Source organism: Coenobita brevimanus, chromosome 5 (assembly GCF_032717465.1).
Source record: "Coenobita brevimanus isolate Jiangsu-jjx chromosome 5, ASM3271746v2, whole genome shotgun sequence".
In the NCBI taxonomy this organism is placed as follows: Eukaryota; Metazoa; Arthropoda; class Malacostraca; order Decapoda; family Coenobitidae; genus Coenobita; species Coenobita brevimanus.
This window is the reverse complement of record NC_136958.1, coordinates 35,650,108-35,670,208: the sequence shown is the minus strand read 5'-3', so window position 1 is coordinate 35,670,208 and position 20,101 is coordinate 35,650,108. Positions and strand designations below refer to the sequence as shown.

Genomic DNA, 20,101 nt, shown 5'->3' with positions numbered 1-20,101 from the left:
GGTCCGTTAGGACTTTACCAGAACAGTGTGGATCTGTTTTTTGTATTTTCAAACACATAAACTCGACTATCAAAATTAATTTGTAGGGATGACTACTGGTTTAATGAAACTATGTATTTAAATGACTTTTGTTAATGCATAAATTTAATGACAATATCTGACAACAAGCTCCCAAGGCAAGTCGCTACCATTGAAGCATCTCGTGCCTCTATAGGTTAATACCTTGTCCAACCTCCATGAGCTTCAATAACTGCACATAGCCTAGCAGGCATGGAATCTACGAGATTGCTGCATATATTAGGCCTATTCCTTATGCCCTCTCACACATTATGGGCGTGTCTTCTTACTGCCTCCCTACTTTTCTCCTCCACTTGCCATTCAGTAACCATTTGCGCCCGTAGGTTCTCTAGTGGGTTACAATCGGCTTCTTTAGCGGCCCAATCCGATAATATGATCTCTGGGTGCGCCTCAAACCAACACTTGACTGCCCGACTTGTGTGTATTGGTCTGTGATCTTGCACCATATTTATAGGCTCTGCGTCTGGGATGGCATACAAGTGCACTGTTCGTAGAAAGGGTGTCTCTAGAATGTGAATATACTGTACTGGTCTGCATCCAAATGTCCGTCAATGTCCGATAGTTCACCAACACTTCCCCACCATATCCATCCATGCATGGAGGTAGTCACATGACCACTTGTCGATATTTCTTGGATGTTACTTTGAACATGACGTGTTTTGCGTAAGCGCCAACACTGGCGACCGACGGCTGCCACAGAGGAGAAACATTTTTCATCGGTGAATATGACAGACCTCCAATAATCATCTTCCACATCCTCATATGCCTCCGCAAACCTTTTACGTGCTTCCCAGTGGGCCTGTGTTAAAGTTTCCTTTCGTGCTGGGATGAAACATTTTCGGCCAGACTCCCGTATCCGCCTCCTGATAGTTACTGGATGATAGCCAACCCCTGTTTCCCTTGTTATTCTGATAGCGTTCGATAATGGTGCTCTCTCTGCTGCCCTATGTATCAGCTTATCCTCCTTAGGCGTAGTGACTCGAGGTCCTCCCAGTCGGGGCCTAGTGAGCACGTGTCCCTCCTCCTCGTATCTCATCATCCAAAGTCTAACTGTATCTCTTGAGATACCGAGAAGGCAACTAATCTCTCGTATCCCCTTCCCTGCCTCATGGCCCGACGTGTAATAACTTCAGGTCGACTCGCTCTCGTCCATGGTGGCCTCCCCAGACGTTGTGGCTGAACATCCATAACTGTCATAATAAACAAAGTCATTAGTTTATAGGGTTGTTAGGACCAATAATTCATTCATACGTGAATTATGGATATATTATCATAGGGCATGGATAGCTGTGACAAACGGACAAGTGCGTTCATAAATAAATATTACAGAAATAAAGGTTATATAACATACAATTATATATATATATCTATATCTATCTATAATATATATATATATATATATATATATATATATATATATATATATATATATATATATGCAAGGATTATTGTAAGATATAAAGAAGACCTCCCCAGGCCTAGAAGACCCCAAGGAGGGACATATGCAAGGATTTTTTTTTTTTAAATAGATAATGAATGGAGGAAGGAAAAACGAAGGAAAAAAAAAAGTCCATGTGCCTAAAGGCATCCTCCATTCATAAAATATTTATAACAACTGGATTTAAATTGAAGTGGATTAAATGTATGTGGGGAACAACTCCCAGGAAGTGAATTCCAGAGAGTAGTAGTTCTGGGGATAAATGAATTTTGATAAGCAGAGGTTCTGCATTGCAGGGGAGTGTGAGTTTATGGGTGGTCCCGGCTGCCCGAGTATTTCGGGAGAAAATGTGAAGGGGAGGCACAATTGAAGCCAGTTCGTCAGAGCACTTATGGTAAAAATATCGATAAAATAATGCTAAAGAAGCAACATCTCTTCGTACTGATAATGGAGGAAGCTCCCGTGTAATGGCATGATTATTGATTAATCTAATGGCTTTATTTTGAATTTTGTACAACTGCCTCAATGCAACCGCTCCACATCCGCTCCACAGTGGTAACAGTATTCGATCTGAGAATGCACATGACTTTTGTATATTGTGGCCACCTGATCGTCAGTGAAGAACTCACGAACTCTATACATAAGTCCCAATTTTTTGAAAACATTTTTAGCAAGGGATTTAACATAAGCTGTCCAGCTTAGGTTGGGGTTTAGAGTAACAGCAAGGATATCAATTGTAGTAGACATGGGAATAATGACATCATTTAAAATTATGTGAGAGTCTGAGGGATTCTTTCTGTTGGAGAACTTAATGGATTTAGTTTTCTGAGCATTATATGAGACCAGATTTGTTTGTCCCCATTGATTAATTTTAGAAAGGCCCTGGTTCAGTGAAAATGCTGTATTTATTTGGGAATTTATAATATCAAATTGTGTAAAGGAGGTACTAAATGTGAAAGAACTATGAAGGGTCGAGTCATCAGCATAAGAGTGTATTGGGTTGTGAGTGACAGATGAGAAAGAGGGTTGGCGCCAAAACTGATCCCTGAGGTACGCCAGCATTTATGGAATGAAACTGAGAATAAATTCCATCTACCATGACCCGTATTATTCTATTATGAAGGTAAGACGAAATTAGAGGAACCAGTGATGCAAGGCCATAGTGTGACATCTTTGACAATAAGGCCTGGTGCCATACTCTGTCAAATGCTTTTGATATATCAAGTGCTATTGTGTGTGTTTCACCATGTTGGTCTATTGTTTTGTTATTCTGATGGGTAAGAAGGCAAAGAATGTCTACAGTTGAACGTTCTTGTCTAAATCGATACTGCCGATCATTGATTAATTTATTGATTTCTAGATGCTTGATTATGTGTTTGTTACTTAGTGTCTCAAAAACTTTACCGAGAATGGAAGTTATTGCAACTGGTGTACAGTTTGATGGATCAGAAGTTGCCCCCTTTTTGGGAACATGATGAATATGTGCTTCTTTCCAAGAGGCTGGAAAACTTGAGGTACGGATGCATAAGCGGATAAATTTTGCCAATACAGGAGCCAACACTGAGGAGCTAGTTTTAAGTACTACTGAAGGAATTTCATCTGGACCAGTAGCTTTGTCTGCTGAGAAATTCTGTAATACAGCTTGTACCTATCTGGTGTGAATCATGAAAGGAGGTATTTGAGGGGAATCATAATCAAGTACAGGAATATTGTGATATTCCGTATTTAGGGTTGAGTTTGTTGAAATAATGTCAACAAGAAGTCTGACTTTTCCACGTGGGTCACTTACTAGATTTCCACTGGGGGACTGTAACGGTGGAATGGAAGAGGTGGTAGTGAAGTTAGTTTTGAATGAATTAAGGGCTGACCAGGATATTTCGTTATCATTTGGGTTCTTTAGTAGTTTGTTAGCCTATCTATGTAGAAAGTTTGATTTAGAAAGACTAATAATAGTTTTGGCATGGTTTCTGATTTTTCTATAATAGTTAAAGGCTTCTTTGGTTTTGGTCCTTGTATAAGTGTTATAGGCTATTGTTTTATGTTCTGTTACTCTAGCACAATTGTGGTCATACCATTTAGGAGAATTATACCTTTTTCTGTAACTATGATGGGAAATGAATGTTTCCATGCCGACTTTAATTAAATCCTGTATGTGGCCCAATGTGGAATTTGCATCCTGGAAGAAAAAGGAGGTCCAAGGAACATCCATGAAAAAATTATGGAGTCCCTCCCAGTCTGCCCTGTTGTAGTGCCATTTAGTCACCACGACAGGTTCAGTGCAGAAGGGTGTGGTAGGTGTTAAACTGGTGACTTGAATCAGACAATGAACCGAGGATCCGAGGGGGGACTTCACTTCGACATTATGATTATCTGAATTGTTTGTTAGAAACAAGTCCAATAGGTAGGGATTTTGATCGGGGTTGTCTGGTACACAGGTGGGTTGACTGACTAACTGGGTGAGACTAAATGAGTCTGCATATAGCTCACATTCAAGATCAGAGTCATCAGTTCAGGCTGAATAAGTGAGCCATTCAACATTATGGACATTAAAATCACCCAGAATAGTAATTTCTGATGCAGTATTAATGTTGAAGACACTTAGCTGTGAAAACAGAGTCAAATAAACTAGGCTATGGAGGGGCATTAGAGGAACGATAAACACAACAGAAATATTTAATTTTACCAAAAGAATTTAATTTGTATATGGAATGGTCAAAATAAGGAGAATTAAATTTAGTAATCTCCTCCAGGGCAATTTCTGATTTAGCAAGGCAACATACGTCTCCTTTGGGTCTGAAATTCTGAATCAAGATATAACCAGGAAAATTAAATCTAGCTAAATCAGAGGTGGAGCTTACTTGTGTCTCTGTCAAAAATAGCAGATCAGGAGATTCAAACTGGAGGAAATTTTGAACAGAGTTGATGTTGGAGTGAAGTCCCCTAATATTGCAAAAGAAAATTTTGCTGCACTGACGAGCAGATTTAGGGTGCCGCAACACTGGAGGTGGAACAGTCACTTGATGACAACCGGGAGGGCCCTGTGCAGACGACCCAGCCCTGCCGGTGGTTGTCACCCAAGAAACCACTGCACTAATTCCCACTATAGCAGCAGCCATGGTTCTTTTTATGGGGGGGAGAGCAGGGATTTGTGGAATGTGTATGATGTGTACTGACAAGATCAGTGTTCTATGGAGAGAGGACAGCTGGTTTAAGGCAATATGATATAAGGTGGATGTGTGTGTGAGACTTACCCTCCGAACAGTCGTGTCCACACTGATATCGCAGGCCTTCTCCTTCACATGATGTCGAGTCGGTCATCGCTGTGTGATCCCAGCTCACCTGTGAGGCAGTGCCACGAGCGGAACCTTATTTCATAACTTACCGTGGAAGTCTGGGGCTGGATAAATGCTTCGAACTCCAATTTTGATTTGCGCTGAGCAATTTTGTGAGGGGGTAGGGAGGTCATGTTCTCAGTACCTTCATGTTCTGTGGTGGTGTATTAGTGTTGCTAATATTATGGATTTTGGAAAATGTTTTCCAGCCCCAGTGGATTGTGTATGGATGTTGCAGTCATCAAGTAATGGATTATCTACAGTGAAAACCGGATTCGGACCTATACCCAGACCCTCATCAGACGCAAGTACATGTCTGAGTTGGCTCTGGCCCTGATAAAGCCTTGGGCACATAACAGGCTCAGACACCCCTTCCTGTCTGCCAACCTGCTAATACACACTGGGGGCATCACCACCCCCTTCATTGATAGAACAGTGTGGAGACCTTTCTGTCACGGCCACCCCCCTGGGTGGGAGCTCTGTGGTAAAGCAAGGCACTCGTAGATAGGAAACACACCTTTTTATAAACATTTATGGCAGTAAACAAAAAATCCATAAATTATTTTCCACAAATATTCATACTGAAAAATAACCTTCTCTTTTCGATTGTCTACCCCATTTGATGATGGTCCCAAATGGCCGAGGGGAGTCCAGCTGCAGCTCCAGGAACCCAGGGGCGCGTTGTGGGGGTCGCCAGACCAGCTGCTCCTCGCATGTCTATCTTACACCCCATTTATGTAATTGCTCATATCACGAAATGGGCAGTCAGATTGCTCATTACGTGAAACGAACAGTCATTTGCTCATTTCACGAAAAGGACACTCAAACTGCCCATTTCGTGAAACGTGCAGTCATTTGCCCAGATCACGGATTGAGTAATTTGTCGCCCAGTTCTTGAACTGGGCAATATTTTCCGACCTGGCAACTCTGGCCCTACGACCTGTGCCCGGCAGTGTTTATCCAGTGGCCAGCTGGTTTTGAGCTTTGTAAGCTTCATACCTGTCGTTGTGCATTATATTTAGTGTTGTCCTGTGAACCTGTGACCTCGTTTCTAGTGAAAATTATAGTATTTCATTTTACCAATGACTGAATTTAAAGTATTATAGCTACTTAATTCTATTACAGTTACTGTTACAGTTGCTTATATAGCCATTACTTAGCTAGTATTATGGCTACTTACTATGTATTCTCCTTTTCCTATATCAAGCAGAACAGAATAGTGACTGAAACATTGCCATGAGCTACATATCCAAGCTTTCAAGCGTGTGGTCAGCTGAAATAAAGAAGAAAGCAATATCGATTCTCAGGGAAGGTAAAACTGGAAAGAGATTAGAAAGAGAAGGTTACTATATTCTACAAAATCATAAAGTGCTAAGCTTTGGAGGAATCGATAAAGTTGTAAAGAAAAATGGCAAGTATATGGTAACTAAAGAAATTGCTTTGAATGTGATTGATCAGCATCATGTTGCAAATGGCCATGCTGGAGAAAAAACGACATACTGCAAGGCAGCAGAGCAGTATGCAAAAATACCTCGTGTCCTGACTGCAGAATATATCAAACGCTGTGAACGCTGCATCGAAAAACACCGTCGCAGATAAACTGCTTCGGGTGTTGTTGTCCGGCCACTCTCTGCATAAGATTTAAATGAACGTGGCCAAGTCGATTTAGTGGATATGCTGACTATGAAAGATATAGGGTTCTGCTACATCATGCATTATATAGCTAACTTGACAAAATTTCAGTTCATTCGCCCACTATCATGTAAAGAGGTAAGTGATGTTGCTGACGAGTTAATGAAAATATTTCTAGATTTTGGAGCACCTCACTTACTGTAGTCTGACAACAAATGCGAATTCACTGCAGCAGTTATTAAAGAGCTTTCATTATTATGACCTGACCTCATGCTGGTGAATGGACGACCCCGACAACCACAGTCAGGGTTGTGTCGAATGTGCTAATGCGGAGGTTAAGGCGAAACTCACAACATGAATGCGTGACAATAACTGCCAAATTGGAGCTATGACATCAGGTTTGTTCAATGTGCAATGAAGTCTATCTACCATGAAACAATTAAAATGACCCCGTACAAAGCGCTGACTGGAACTGATCCTCGCTGTGGCCTGAAATCAAAGTTGCCGCAAGAATTTCTGGCTCGTATTGAAAGTGGCATTGATGTAGTAGTTGAGATGATAGACGCCGAGCCTGAATGTGAGTCGTCTTAAGGAAATGATTCTCACTGCACACCAGCAATGACAACGACACCAAGAGAACGTGAGGTGGCGGGTTTGGATGAAGCTGAGGAAGTTACAGAGGTGGACGCAGAGCCTGAATGTGATTGTCTGAAGGAAATGATTCTCACTCCACACCAGCAATGACAACGACACCAAAAGAACCTGATATGACGGGTTTGGATGCAATTGAGAAATTTTCAGACGTGGACGCTGAGCCTGAATGTGAGTCGTCAGAATGAAATGATGCTGCGCATCCTGCAGTTGTTGCACAGCAGAAGGCTAATATCCAGACAGCGCTTCAGGCAGAAAATAACGCTTATGCTGAGTACAAAATCGTTGCAAGTTGTGGATGTAGGCCAAAATGTAGCAGTTCCTGTCTCATATTTTGACCACAGTAAGGGTGACCCTCCTTGTAGTGAGAATTAAAGATGGTTTGAATTCTGAAGCTAAGAAAGCTGTTGTTGTAGCACCTAGGTCCTACTTAGTGAAGGATAGTACAGGACAAACTTACAGAAGAAACAGACATCACTTGATCAAGACCAAAGAAAACCTGGCTGTGGACCCTCTAGGCTCTAGTCCCTATTATGAATCAGGGACACCTCTGAATCACAAACCAGGGTCCCCGAAGAAGATAAGGGGTGGGACACCTAAAAAAGGTTTTGAAGATAAGCTGCCTGGAAATAAAGATTGTGATTTAGATTTAGGAGACTCCAGTGTAGTTATGAATACTAAGCCAGAGGTAACCGACACTAGAACATCGAGTGGTAGAATTGTTCGTCCCCCAAGAAGGTTAAATCTGTATGGTTGCGTAGATCAAATTAAATTATCCTTTTAGTTGTAGATCAAATTAAATTATCCTTTTAGTTTAGGAAGGAATAGCAACTTCTTTCAGTAACTGCAAACTTGTGTCCTCTTGATTTTTTTCTCTGAGCATTCCAAAGTCAAGTACAAAATCTCCATCAGGTACACTAACCAAATTCACTTGAACTTCATCACCTGTGGTTTCTAACTCCTCAGACCAAATCACCCTACTCAAGGCATCAGCAATATACAGTTCTTTACCCTTTTTATATTTGAGATCCAAGGAATACTTCTGAAGCCTGAAGAGCATTCGTTGCAACCTGGGTGGGGCTGAGAAGAGTGGTTTTTTGAAAATGGTAAGCAACGTTGGGTCTGGTTAGTACTTGGATGGGTGACCGCCTGGGAACACCAGATGCTGTTGGCATCCCTACGTGTCAAGTGGGGTTGGTGGAGGATTAGTGCCCCTCCCTGTAAAACAATTAACTCTAAGCCCTTGGCCACCCCGTTTGGGATACATGGCGTCTGGCAATGAATGAAAAAAAATGAATGTCTCCAAAGGTCTATGATCAGACTCAACAGTGATTTGGGTTCTCCCGCATAAGTATGAATGGAATTTTTCAGCCCCAAACACAATTGCAAGAAGCTCCTTTTCAATCTGAGCGTAAACTCTTTTGTAAGAGACTTGGCTGCATAGGCCACTGGTTTATATTCCTGTAAAAGGCAAGCTCCAACTGCAAAAGCAGAAGCATCCACAGTAAGAGTGACTGGTTTACTAACATCATAGGACCTTAGAACTGGTGCTTCACTAACAAGTTTCTTCGGTTTATTGATGCATTCTTCTTGCACCTGTTCCCACTTGAAATCAGCATCTTTCTCCAATAATCTTCTTAGAGGCTCATTGATTTCTGACATTCTTGGTACAAACTTGGCTAAATAATTTATCATGCCCATGAATCTTAACAGTTCAGTTTTGTCTTTAGGGGCAGGGAAATTAGAAATTACCTCTACTTTCTTTGGATCTGGCTTTAATCCATCTTTAGTTAGTGTATGGCCAATGTAGTCTACATGATCAGTCTTTAGCTTAAGCTTCCTTGGGTTTAACTTCAGGTTTTTCTCTCTACATCTTTGTAGGACCTGGTCTAATCTCGCATCATGTTCTTCATCAGTACAGCCATAACTCAAGATATCATCCATGATTATTTCTATTCATTCTAAGTTATCAGACAACTCATGCATACGCCTCTGATAGATCTCGGGTGCTGGGCTGATTCCAAAGGGAAGACACAAATAGCGGTACCTACCTAAGCATGTGTTAAAAGTCAATAGTTTGGAAGACTTCATCTGCCTGAATTTGCCAAAAACCCTTTATAGCATCTAGTACAGAAAACACCTTAGCATTAGCCAAACTAGTGGATACTTCCTCAATGGTGGGTAGTGGGTAGTGTTGTCTTTTTAAAGCTTTGTTTAGGTCCCTTGGGTCAAGACACACCCTCAGTTTATCACCTTTCTCCACTATAACCACACTATTGACCCAATCAGTTGGACTACTTTCTTTGATTATGACTCCTTGCCTTTCCATCTCAACCAGTTCATCTTCGAGACGACCTCGTAAAGCCACAGGAACTTTTCTAGGAGGATTACCACTGGAGTTACACTAGGATCTGTATCTAAATGAATTGCACCATTAAGACATCCCAGCCCTTCAAAAACATCAGCATATTTAGCCTTGATTACATCAGAGAGTGAGTTTGACACACCAGCGAGCTGTCTTACTAACTTTACCACACCTAACATTTCACAGATACTTTTACTCAACAAAGGAATACACTCAAAATCCACAATATAAAACACAAATTGATATTTCGTAAAGTCATGGGTGCCTATAATCTCAATCTTCCCAATTGGTTTTGCTTTGTCACCTGTAAAAGCTGTTCATTTGAGCTTGTTGGACTATAGAAATATTCCTGTCATAGGAACAGCGAGCCCATCTCAGTTAGTGTTTGGAAGGAGGACTCGTGCCACACTCCCGACAGCTCACAAACTATTGCAACCTGAAACTCAAGATCCATTGACTATTAGAACCATGCTAAAGGAGTCACAAGAAAGGCAGAAACTGTTCTGTGACAAGGGTTCCAAGGAACTAGATGAGCTTGAAGAGGGAGATGTAGTGAGAATTAAAGATGGTTTGAATTCTGAAGCTAAGAAAGCTGTTGTAGCACCTAGGTCCTACTTAGTGAAGGATAGTACAGGACAAACTTACAGAAGAAACAGACATCACTTGATCAAGACCAAAGAAAACCTGGCTGTGGACCCTCTAGGCTCTAGTCCCTATTATTAATCAAGGACACCTCTGAATCACAAACCAGGGTCCCCGAAGAAGATAAGGGGTGGGACACCTAAAAAAGGTTTTGAAGATAAGCTGCCTGGAAATAAAGATTGTGATTTAGATTTAGAAGACTCCAGTGTAGTTATGAATACTAAGCCAGAGGTAACCGACACTAGAACATCGAGTGGTAGAATTGTTTGTCCCCCAAGAAGGTTAAATCTGTAAGGCTGCGTAGATCAAATTAGATTATCCTTTTAGTTTAGGAAGGAAGAGTAACTTCAACATTTGGAGAAAAGAAAGATGTAATATTAACTGTATGATGTATTATCATGTGCATATTCAGATATTCTTCTTTAATTAAATAACAGTCTAGTAAAGGACTTAGTTAGAAATAAAAGTCATTTTATTTTGAAAGAACTTACCACATTTGTTTTGCTTGCTGTACTGCATAATATTGGAACCAAACAGAATATACTATGGCCGCCATGTTCCGAGTTTTGCTGTTCTTACCTCTGAGTGTATGCCCTCTAGTTTACAACATAAGCCACAATATGACACTCCTAACGTAATCGGAGTAGCTCTGGCTAAGGGTAATTGTGGCTTCACAGTCGGAACTGGCAAAATGTCAAGGAATCAATCTGAATCAGTTAATTATAGGGGTCTCAAATCCTCAGAAGTTCCCTCTAATAATTTACGCATTCGAGAGATCGTCAAACCTCAAAGCGTTTGTGGTGGGCAAGGATATCGTAGGTGCCAATGCAAGAGTACTTGCTTAACCAAGCACTGCAGCTGCCTACGACACGAACTTCTTTGCAACAGTGCCTGTCACAGCCACAGATCATGCAAAAATGTTGACTAAATGTTAAAACGAGTAATGTTTTACGTATTATGATGATTTCAGTTGTGATAATAAAGTGATTCCTGTTTGCATATTCATCTTTGCTTTTAAATTGATGTTAGTAATAAAAAAGTATCCAATGTTCGTTTCATCTGAACGCTTGTAGTGACCGCAGACACATGAAAAACACTATAGAAATAAAAACATAAGAAAAATGAAGACCATTTCACGAAACTGGCAAGGAAAATATTGCCCAGTTCAAGAACTGGGCAACAGTAGCCTAATTGCTCAATTCATGATCTGGGCAAATGACTGCACTTTTCACGAAAAGGGCAGTTTGTCCATTTCGTGAAATGAGCAAATTGACTGCCAGTTTCACGTAATGGGCAATCTGACTGCCCATTTCATGAAATGAACAATTATATACACAAATCTACAACATTACATTTTTTTGTTAACATAGATTTTTTTTTTTTTTTTCTGTTTTTACCTTTTTTCTTTGAGCCCCTCCTGAACCATTACATTTTCTTCTTCTTTTTTTTTTCTTAGTATTAGGTTTGTAGGCTAAGGATTCTAGTTCATCACTATGTCTTTGTTTTCAGTAAAAAGAACTGTTTAGTATTTTTTTTATTAATATTATAAAATGGGAGACATTACCCAGCCCCAGTGGATACAAACTATTATCTAGCCCCAGTAGTCTATGGTTAAATGTGTGTGAATTTCCATCACGTCCAATGGCCCTTTTTGATATATTGCGCGGTGTGCAGTGAAATCAATAATACTTAAATATATTTTCAGCTATGTATCCAATGAGAATGTAAACATGACACAGATGTGGTCCTCATTTGCGATATATGACTGCTTGGTATTATATTCAGCAGTATTACAACGTGATTCACTCAGAGCGAAAGCGAGAATGAATCACAAGCAGTGTATTGCCGAGTGATAGCTGGCGTGGCCCTCCGTCTAGAAAGGCCTCGTTCTGAACCTCCGCCTTGACCTGGGTGGGCTAGAAATCGTGGATTTCGAGTGTAAAGTGTCTACAGACATTATTAAATAGTTTTCTTTCAGAATCGTTACCTTGCTAGATGAATCGAAAATTTGAAGCTTGAATACGGAACGAAAGGAAGTTCTTTCCTGCACACTTCACGTCACCCTGAGTGTTTCTTCTCCTACATCCTGTCATACACATGTACTAGTGAGAGGTAAGATTAGGATGATCATAATGATGTAACAAGTGGAAGAGAGAAGCCACATTATTTCATTTCCACATTATTGTATACCATAAAGTATTACATTAGTTACACTAATAGGCTATCCGTTTTCTTTTGTTTAGACAATCAGAGAAAACAAATATTTAAAGATATATGAGTATATTTCAGGCACGTGTAAAGACAGAACCCCCCTTTATTATACTGTAGAGCAGTGGTTCTTAACCTTTTTTCTTGGCGACCCAAAATCCATAAAAAGGTCTACATGGCGACCCAAACCCTCGTAAACTTACTCTGCACCAGAACTGAAACAAACATACGTGTCATATCATGTGACTAAAACCAAAGTAAAATTGTAATATTTTATCGATGCCACCATGCCGTAATAAATAAATTTCATTTTTAATATTTGTACTTCCTAAGAACTAAATATCAACACATTTGGCAGGAAAAAATAAATCGAAGATCAGAAAATCAAAATAAGCAAAATAATTCATTCACGTACATAACACACCTATTTACTCTGACCATTAAGGAGAGGGTCACTATTTTGGATGTCTGAGACATAATGTACGATTATCAGTGAGATCCCTGGCACTGAAGAGTTTCAATCAGCTTCTCAAACCGGGGTGATTTAGACAACAGACTGCATCTTAGGTCATGCTCTGGTTGTAGACTGTCATTGTGACTGTGAGTGCAGAAAATCCTGCCTCGCACAGATAAGTTGTAGCAAAGGGAAGGAGTGCTTTCAGGGCTTCACCTCCAAGAATTTTATTTTCTTTGTAAACTCTGATCCAGAATGATCTCAGTGATTCGTTTTTTTTGTTTTTTGTTTTTTTTTTCCCTGAAATCATAACGAAGTGTTTCATCATTCTGAATCTTGATGAGCTGCTTTTGGAGGTAGCTGATGTTCGAAATCGTCAGGTAAGTCTTCAGTTTCAATGATGAAGGAATTTCTTACCCAGACATATTTCATCACATTCTCAGGAATGTAATGAGAAAACTCTTCGATTTTTCTGGAGATATATTCCACAATGATGCTTTGGACCTGGATGAGAGAAAATTTTTCGTCTTCCAGAAATGCACTCAAGGATGGAAACGATGCCGTCTTCCCAGTCTCAATTTTACTCTTCCACAGCTACTGTTTCCCCTTGAGTGCAGTTACCTTCTCTGACAGCCCAACTAATGTCTGATCGCGACCTTGCATTGAAATGTTTAAGGCGTTAATCTTAGCAAAGATATCTGCAGGATAAGCCACTTGCATCACCCACTTTGAATCAGAGAATCTTGGGGCCAGTGAATAATTCTTTTCTGTTAGAAACATCTCAGTCTCGTTCCGCATTTCAAGCAACCGTTGAAAAACCTTTCCTCGTGACAGCCACCTGACCTCAGAGTGGTACAACAGATGTACATGTTCTGAACCAAAATCAGAACACATCTGGCTGAAGATCCTGGAGTTCACAGCCCTAGATTTAATGAAATTGACTACCTAGATGACTTCCTGCATCACTTTCTGTAACTCAGGTGACAACCTCTGAGAAGCAAGATTCTCTCGGTGAAGGAGACGATGAAAGATCAGTACGCATGGATTTTCCTCTTTAACTCTAGCAGTGAAGCCTTGACGTATTCCCAGCATTGCCGGTGCACCATCACAACAGACTCTAAGACAATGATTCCACTGAAGCCCTTCTTCCTTGAAGAATGAGTCCACACAGTAATGAAAATATCTTCTCCGGTTGTGGTTGTGTGTAATGACCTAATGACCGACAGAACAGAAATTCCACTTCCATGTCTTCTGGACCTTGGTACCGTACGTACCAAGGTAAGCCATGAGCTGGGCATCATTACTGACATCTGTAGATTCGTCCAGCTGGAGACTAAACTGTCCACACATTATTATGGCTGCAATCACCTGATCTTTCATATCACATGAAATGTTCATAAGTCGTCGACAAACTATATAATTTGACAGAGGTATCTAAAATGCCCGCCGTGCCAGCCACCGGACCTCCCACCTCACCACCCCCTACCCCACCAACGGGCCGCCACCGCACCACCACCCCAGGAGGACACAACGGTGGGGTTAGTGACCCCAATCAAGAGGGTCACCAGGACACTACGGTCCTGGGCCCTTGTTCCCCACAACTGCCCCAACACCAGGTGACCGGGGAAAGGCAACTACCTTGCGGGCGGAACAACCGTCGTCAGAATAGGGGTGGGACTCAACAAGTTTCAGTCCCAGGTAACACCGTATTGACGGCTTTTGTTACAACCTCCAGGGCAGTAGGCCCAAGGGCAGGAGGCCCAAGGCTACGGCCTAACAAAGTGTACAAGGGTAAGGCAACCCAAGGCTCTGGCCTTAGTACACCAGAAAGAGAGAGTTGCCCCAGTGCATCCCTCTCTTGCTGTTCTCCCCTTCAGGAGCAACACCGCGCCAATGGTCTCTATACGTGGAAGGGAAGGAGCGGCCTTGTACGCCCTTCAGTTGTTTCTGATCGGACAGATCAGCTTCCGGCTGCGGCCAGAGTACGGACCAGGGTAAAGAGCCCCTGCTACCGTACGTGTAGTTCTTCCCTATTATGGGAGCAACACTGCGCCGACGGTCTCTATACGTGGCGGGGAAGGAGCGGCCTTGTACGCCCTTCAGTTGCTCTCAGTAAGACGGGTAGGCACTCGGCTCCGGCCGGGACACGTACCAGGGTAGAGAAGTCCCTGAAGGTAGTTTCAGTTCGTACTGGAGAGAGTGTGGCCTCTGTGCCCCTCACTCTGGCTTGTCCCCTACTACGGGAGCAACACCACGCTGATGGTCTCTATACGTGGCGGGGAAGGAGCGGCCTTGTACGCCCTTCAGTTGTTCCTTGTACGCCGGGCAAGTTCACGGCTACAGCCAACGTACGTACCAGGGTAAGGCGACCCAAGGCTCCGGCCTCAGGACGTACTAGAGAGGACACGAGTGACGTGAGTCCTTCTCCAGCCTCTTTCCCTTGTGAAAGCCCTTCGTCACCACCCGGGAATATAGCCCCGAAGGAGACACTAGAGTGGTGGCAAGGCCCGATATCGGACCTACCGCCCACGTCCGGGAGTTCCTTGTTCCTGCCTGAGTCCCGAAGGAGAAGCTGCCGCAGCCCAGTCCTGACGGCGCCTCTCCCCCTTGGCGCCCGCAATCCCAGGACACCCAAGCCAGACCTTCCAGCTCCTGATGAAGGCGATCCTGGCTCCCTCACTCCACGGAGCCAAAGACAACAGGCCCGACTACTCCGGCTGTTCGGTCCCAGTCCCGAGGGCCACCTATCAGGTCGAGGCCCCCAGACGAGAGGGCCTCCCTGCACCACACCGACACGGCCCCAACTCGAGGGCCGCCTATCAGGTTGAGGCCCCCAGACGGGAGAGCTTCCCTGCACCCCACCTACGAGTGTGACCCAGAGTGAACGTTACCCAGGAGATATGGGAAAATAGTGACTCCTCCTGTGTCAAGAACGAGTTGGGAAAAAGAACAGTGAACAGTGACTAAGTGAAGAACAGTGTAGTTAATAATAGTCCACAAAAACTCAGTGTTGGCAGGGCAGAGAATGAACTTTAGTGTAATTATCCAAGTCCCCCCATATAAGAGAACTTTCTGTGAACACATAAGGTAAGGGTGCGCAGGCCCGTCAAAAGCCTGAGTGTGAGTGTCACCGTGACAAGGTGACTGTATCAAGTGTCGCTATCCGCACCCTACCTTATTTATAGTAATATTTTCTCTACAGACTCCCAATCTTGCTTATCCCCTTTGTGAACCATTGAGTATATATCCTGCCTAAAAGTGACACATAAACAATACCATATATAATTCAAGATCTCCCTGTATGAACATTGTAGTGTGTACTGAGTGTAACTCTATTTTGTGGTGCTGAATATGAACTCTGTGTCTCTGTTCCCCTGTATTTCAAATATCACTCTGCGTTGTATTGTTACAGTTAGAATTAAGGTAATAGATGTGTTAAGGTATACTGCCTGGTTTTTATGTCCTGTTCCTTTGTTGGTGCTTTACTTCCGGTCTAGAAAGAGGACCCCGCTTCAGTCGCTAGTGTTTTTACGACGAGAAATCGCCTTAAAAACACCAGCATAACACTGGTGGCAAGCAGTGGTTCTGGATCCGAGTAAAAGCACGGAGGAACGATAAAAGGAAACTTGCACAATGGCAGCCAAACCTCACATTCAATTGCCGATATTCAGCCCAGACCAATGTAACACTGATGAGTACTTGGATATGGTTAAACCCCTCTTAGACATAGGGTTCGACTCAGACAAAAAGATTGCAGTCACATTACCTAACCTGGGTAAAATAATAGCCACTGTCACTCCGAAAATCGTCCCGAGACTAAAATGGGATCAATTCAAACAAATTGTGAAACAACGCCATCTCTGGGCACAGTTGTAGCCTTATCGGACGCCCTCACATATGACGGAAGCCTCGATGACACCTTCATCCAGGCTAGGCGGCTTGTCACCGCTGTGTACCCGGGCACAGACGCAAAAACCCGGGAACAACTCATATTCCACAAACTCCTCAGGATCCTCCCCGATTTCATTAAAAACCACTTCATAATACATGAACCGATGGGAGACCTGGATAAACAAATCAACTTAATAACGTGCCTTCTAGCCGTCCACTCCTCCCCCAAACGCATCGGCAACATCAACCAATTCCCCACGGATCTCATCCCTGTAAATCCGTGGGAATTTTCTCCTTGCTGCCCTGAGTGCCCAATCCACGACATTCGTGAACAGCTAAAAGCTGCCTGGCGCAGCAAAACAACACAAGAGTGCCCACAAGCCTCCCCACCATACTCCAATTGCCCCAAGCCTCAAAGAAGGAAAGTGAGACGAGGAAGGCACAGAAGGCGCCCCCCAACTGCCCCTGCATCCCACCGTAATGACGGGGGCCACCTCACATCTCCCCCAGTCTACGACAGGGGGAAACGTCATCTTTCCATTTACTCTCCTCTCACTATCTCTTCTATTTTGCCCTCCCCTATTCCTACCCCTACCCCTATTCCTAACCCTCCCACCTCACACACCACTTTCTCCACTACTACCGCCTCCCCCCTTCCTATTCCTCCCCAACACAAAGACTGCCTCCCCCTTCACAGGCCTCCTAGAACCCTTACCTCATCTTTCCCAAACCTACTTCCCAAAACCGCCTCCTCCTGTCTACTCCCTCCCACCTACCACCCCGCACCACCCACAGCCATCACTTCCCCACCACTCATTTTTCCCACCTACACAGCCAACTCATTCGCCTTCCCTATCACACCATCCTCCTCCTCACTCTCACCTGCCTCTCTTTCCTCGCTCACCTCCCCCACCCCACCCTCAACCTCACCATACCCACGAACCCCTTCCCCCACATCACCCTTACCTGACCCACCACCACCTTCTCCGACTCCTACTCCGGACTGACCATCAATCCTCCCTCTGGCTCACTCTCAACCCCCATCAGGAGCCTAACACCTTCACCACCCACTGGGTCAGCCTCCTCCAACACTTCACCCCGGCCCACCAGACATCCACCTCCATCACCTACCACCTCCAGTCACGGGGTCGTGACTTTTACAACGCGGAGGGTGGTAAAATGCCCGCCGTGCCCGCCACCGGACCTCCCACCTCACCACCCCCTACCCCACCACCGGGCCGCCACCGCACCACCACCAAAGGAGGACACAACGGTGGGGATAGTGACCCCAATCAAGAGGGTAACCAGGACACTATGGTCCTGTGCCCTAGTTCCCCACAACTGCCCCAACACCAGGTGACCGGGGAAAGGCAACTACCTTGCGGGTGGAACAACCATCGTCAGAATAGGGGTGGGACTCAACAAGTTTCAGTCCCAGGTAACACCGTATTGACGGCTTTTGTTACAACCTCCAGGGCAGGAGGCCCAAGGGCAGGACGCCCAAGGCTACGGCCTAGCAAAGTGTACAAGGGTAAGGCGACCCAAGGCTCCAGCCTTAGTACACCAGAGAGAGTTGCCCCTGTGCATCCCTCTCTTGCTGTTCTCCCCTTCAGGAGCAACACCGCGCCGATGGTCTCTATACGTGGCGGGGAAGGAGCGGCCTTGTATGCCCTTCAGTTGTTTCTGATTGGACAGATCAGCTTCCAGCTACGGCCAGAGTACGGACCAGGGTAAAGAGCCCCTGCTACCGTACGTGTAGTTCTTCCCTATTACGGGAGCAACACCGCACCGATGGTCTCTATACGTGGCGGGGAAGGAGCGACCTTGTACGCCCTTCAGTTGCTCTCAGTAAGACGGGTAGGCACTCGGCTCCGGCCGGGACACGTACCAGGGTAGAGAAGCCCCTGAAGGTAGTTTCAGTTCGTACTGGAGAGAGTGTGGCCTCTGTGCCCCTCACTCCGGCTTGTCCCCTACTACGGGAGCAACACCGCGCCGACGGTCTCTATACGTGGCGGGGAAGGAGCAGCCTTGTACGCCCTTCAGTTGATAATCGTACGCCGGGCAAGTTCACGGCTACAGCCAACGAACATACCAGGGTATGGCGACCCAAGTCTCCAGCCTCAGGACGTAGTAGAGAGGACACGAGTGACGTGAGTCCTTCTCCAGCCTCTTTCTCTTGTGGAAGCCCTTCGTCACCAGCCGGGAATATAGCCCCGGAGGAGACACTAGAGAGGTGGCAAGGCCCGATATCGGACCTACCGCCCACGCCTGGGAGTTCCTTGTTCCTGCCTGAGTCCCGAAGGAGAAGCTGCCGCAGCCCAGTCCTAACGGCACCTCTCCCCATTGGCGCCCGCAGTCCCAGGACACCTAGGCCAGACCCTCCAGCTCCTGACGAAGGCGATCCTGGCTCCCTCACTCCACGGAGCCAAAGACGACAGGCCCGACTACTCCGTCTGTTCGGTCCCAGTCCCGAGGGCCACCTATCAGGTCGAGGCCCCCAGGCGAGAGGGCCTCCTTGCACCACACCGACACTGCCCCAACTCGAGGGCCGCCTATCAGGTCGAGGCCCCCAGACGGGAGAGCCTCCCTGCACCCCACCTATGAGTGTGACCCAGAATGAACGTTACGCAGGAGATATGGGAAAATAGTGACTCCCCCTGTGTCAAGAACGAGTTGGGAAAAAGAACAGTGAACAGTGACTAAGTGAAGAACAGTGTAGTTAATAATAGTCCACAAAAACTCAGTGCTGGCAGGGCAGAGAATGAACTTTAGTGTAATTATCCAAGTCCCCCCATATAAGAGAACTTTCTGTGAACACATAAGGTAAGGGTGCGCAGGCCCGTCAAAAGCCTGAGTGTGAGTGTCGCTGTGACAAGGTGACTGTATCAAGTGTCGCTATCCACACCCTACCTTATTTATAGTAATATTTTCTCTATAGACTCCCAATCTTGCTTATCCTCTTTGTGAACCATTGAGTATATATCCTGCCTAAAAGTGACACATAAACAATACCATATATAATTCAAGATCTCCCTGTATGAACATTGTAGTGTGTACTGAGTGTAACTCTATTTTGTGGTGCTGAATATGAGCTTTGTGTCTCTGTTCCCCTGTATTTCAAATATCGCTCTGCGTTGTATTGTTACAGTTAGAATTAAGGTAATAGATGTGTTAAGGTATACTGCCTGGTTTTTATGTCCTGTTCCTTTGTTGGTGCTTTACTTCCGGTCTAGAAAGAGGACCCTGCTTCAGTCGCTAGTGTTTTTACGACGAGAAATCGCCTTAAAAACACCAGCATAACACTGGTGGCAAGCAGTGGTTCTGGATCCGAGTAAAAGCACGGAGGAACGATAAAAGGAAACTTGCACAATGGCAGCCAAACCTCACATTCAATTGCCGATATTCAACCC

The 20,101-nt window shown here is 44.4% G+C and overlaps 1 pseudogene; it reads right to left on the bottom strand.

Annotated features, from left to right (window-relative positions):
• Positions 1–635: 635 nt before the first annotated feature.
• On the bottom strand, positions 636–1,266 carry LOC145398056 (uncharacterized; annotated as a pseudogene).
• Positions 1,267–20,101: the final 18,835 nt, after the last annotated feature.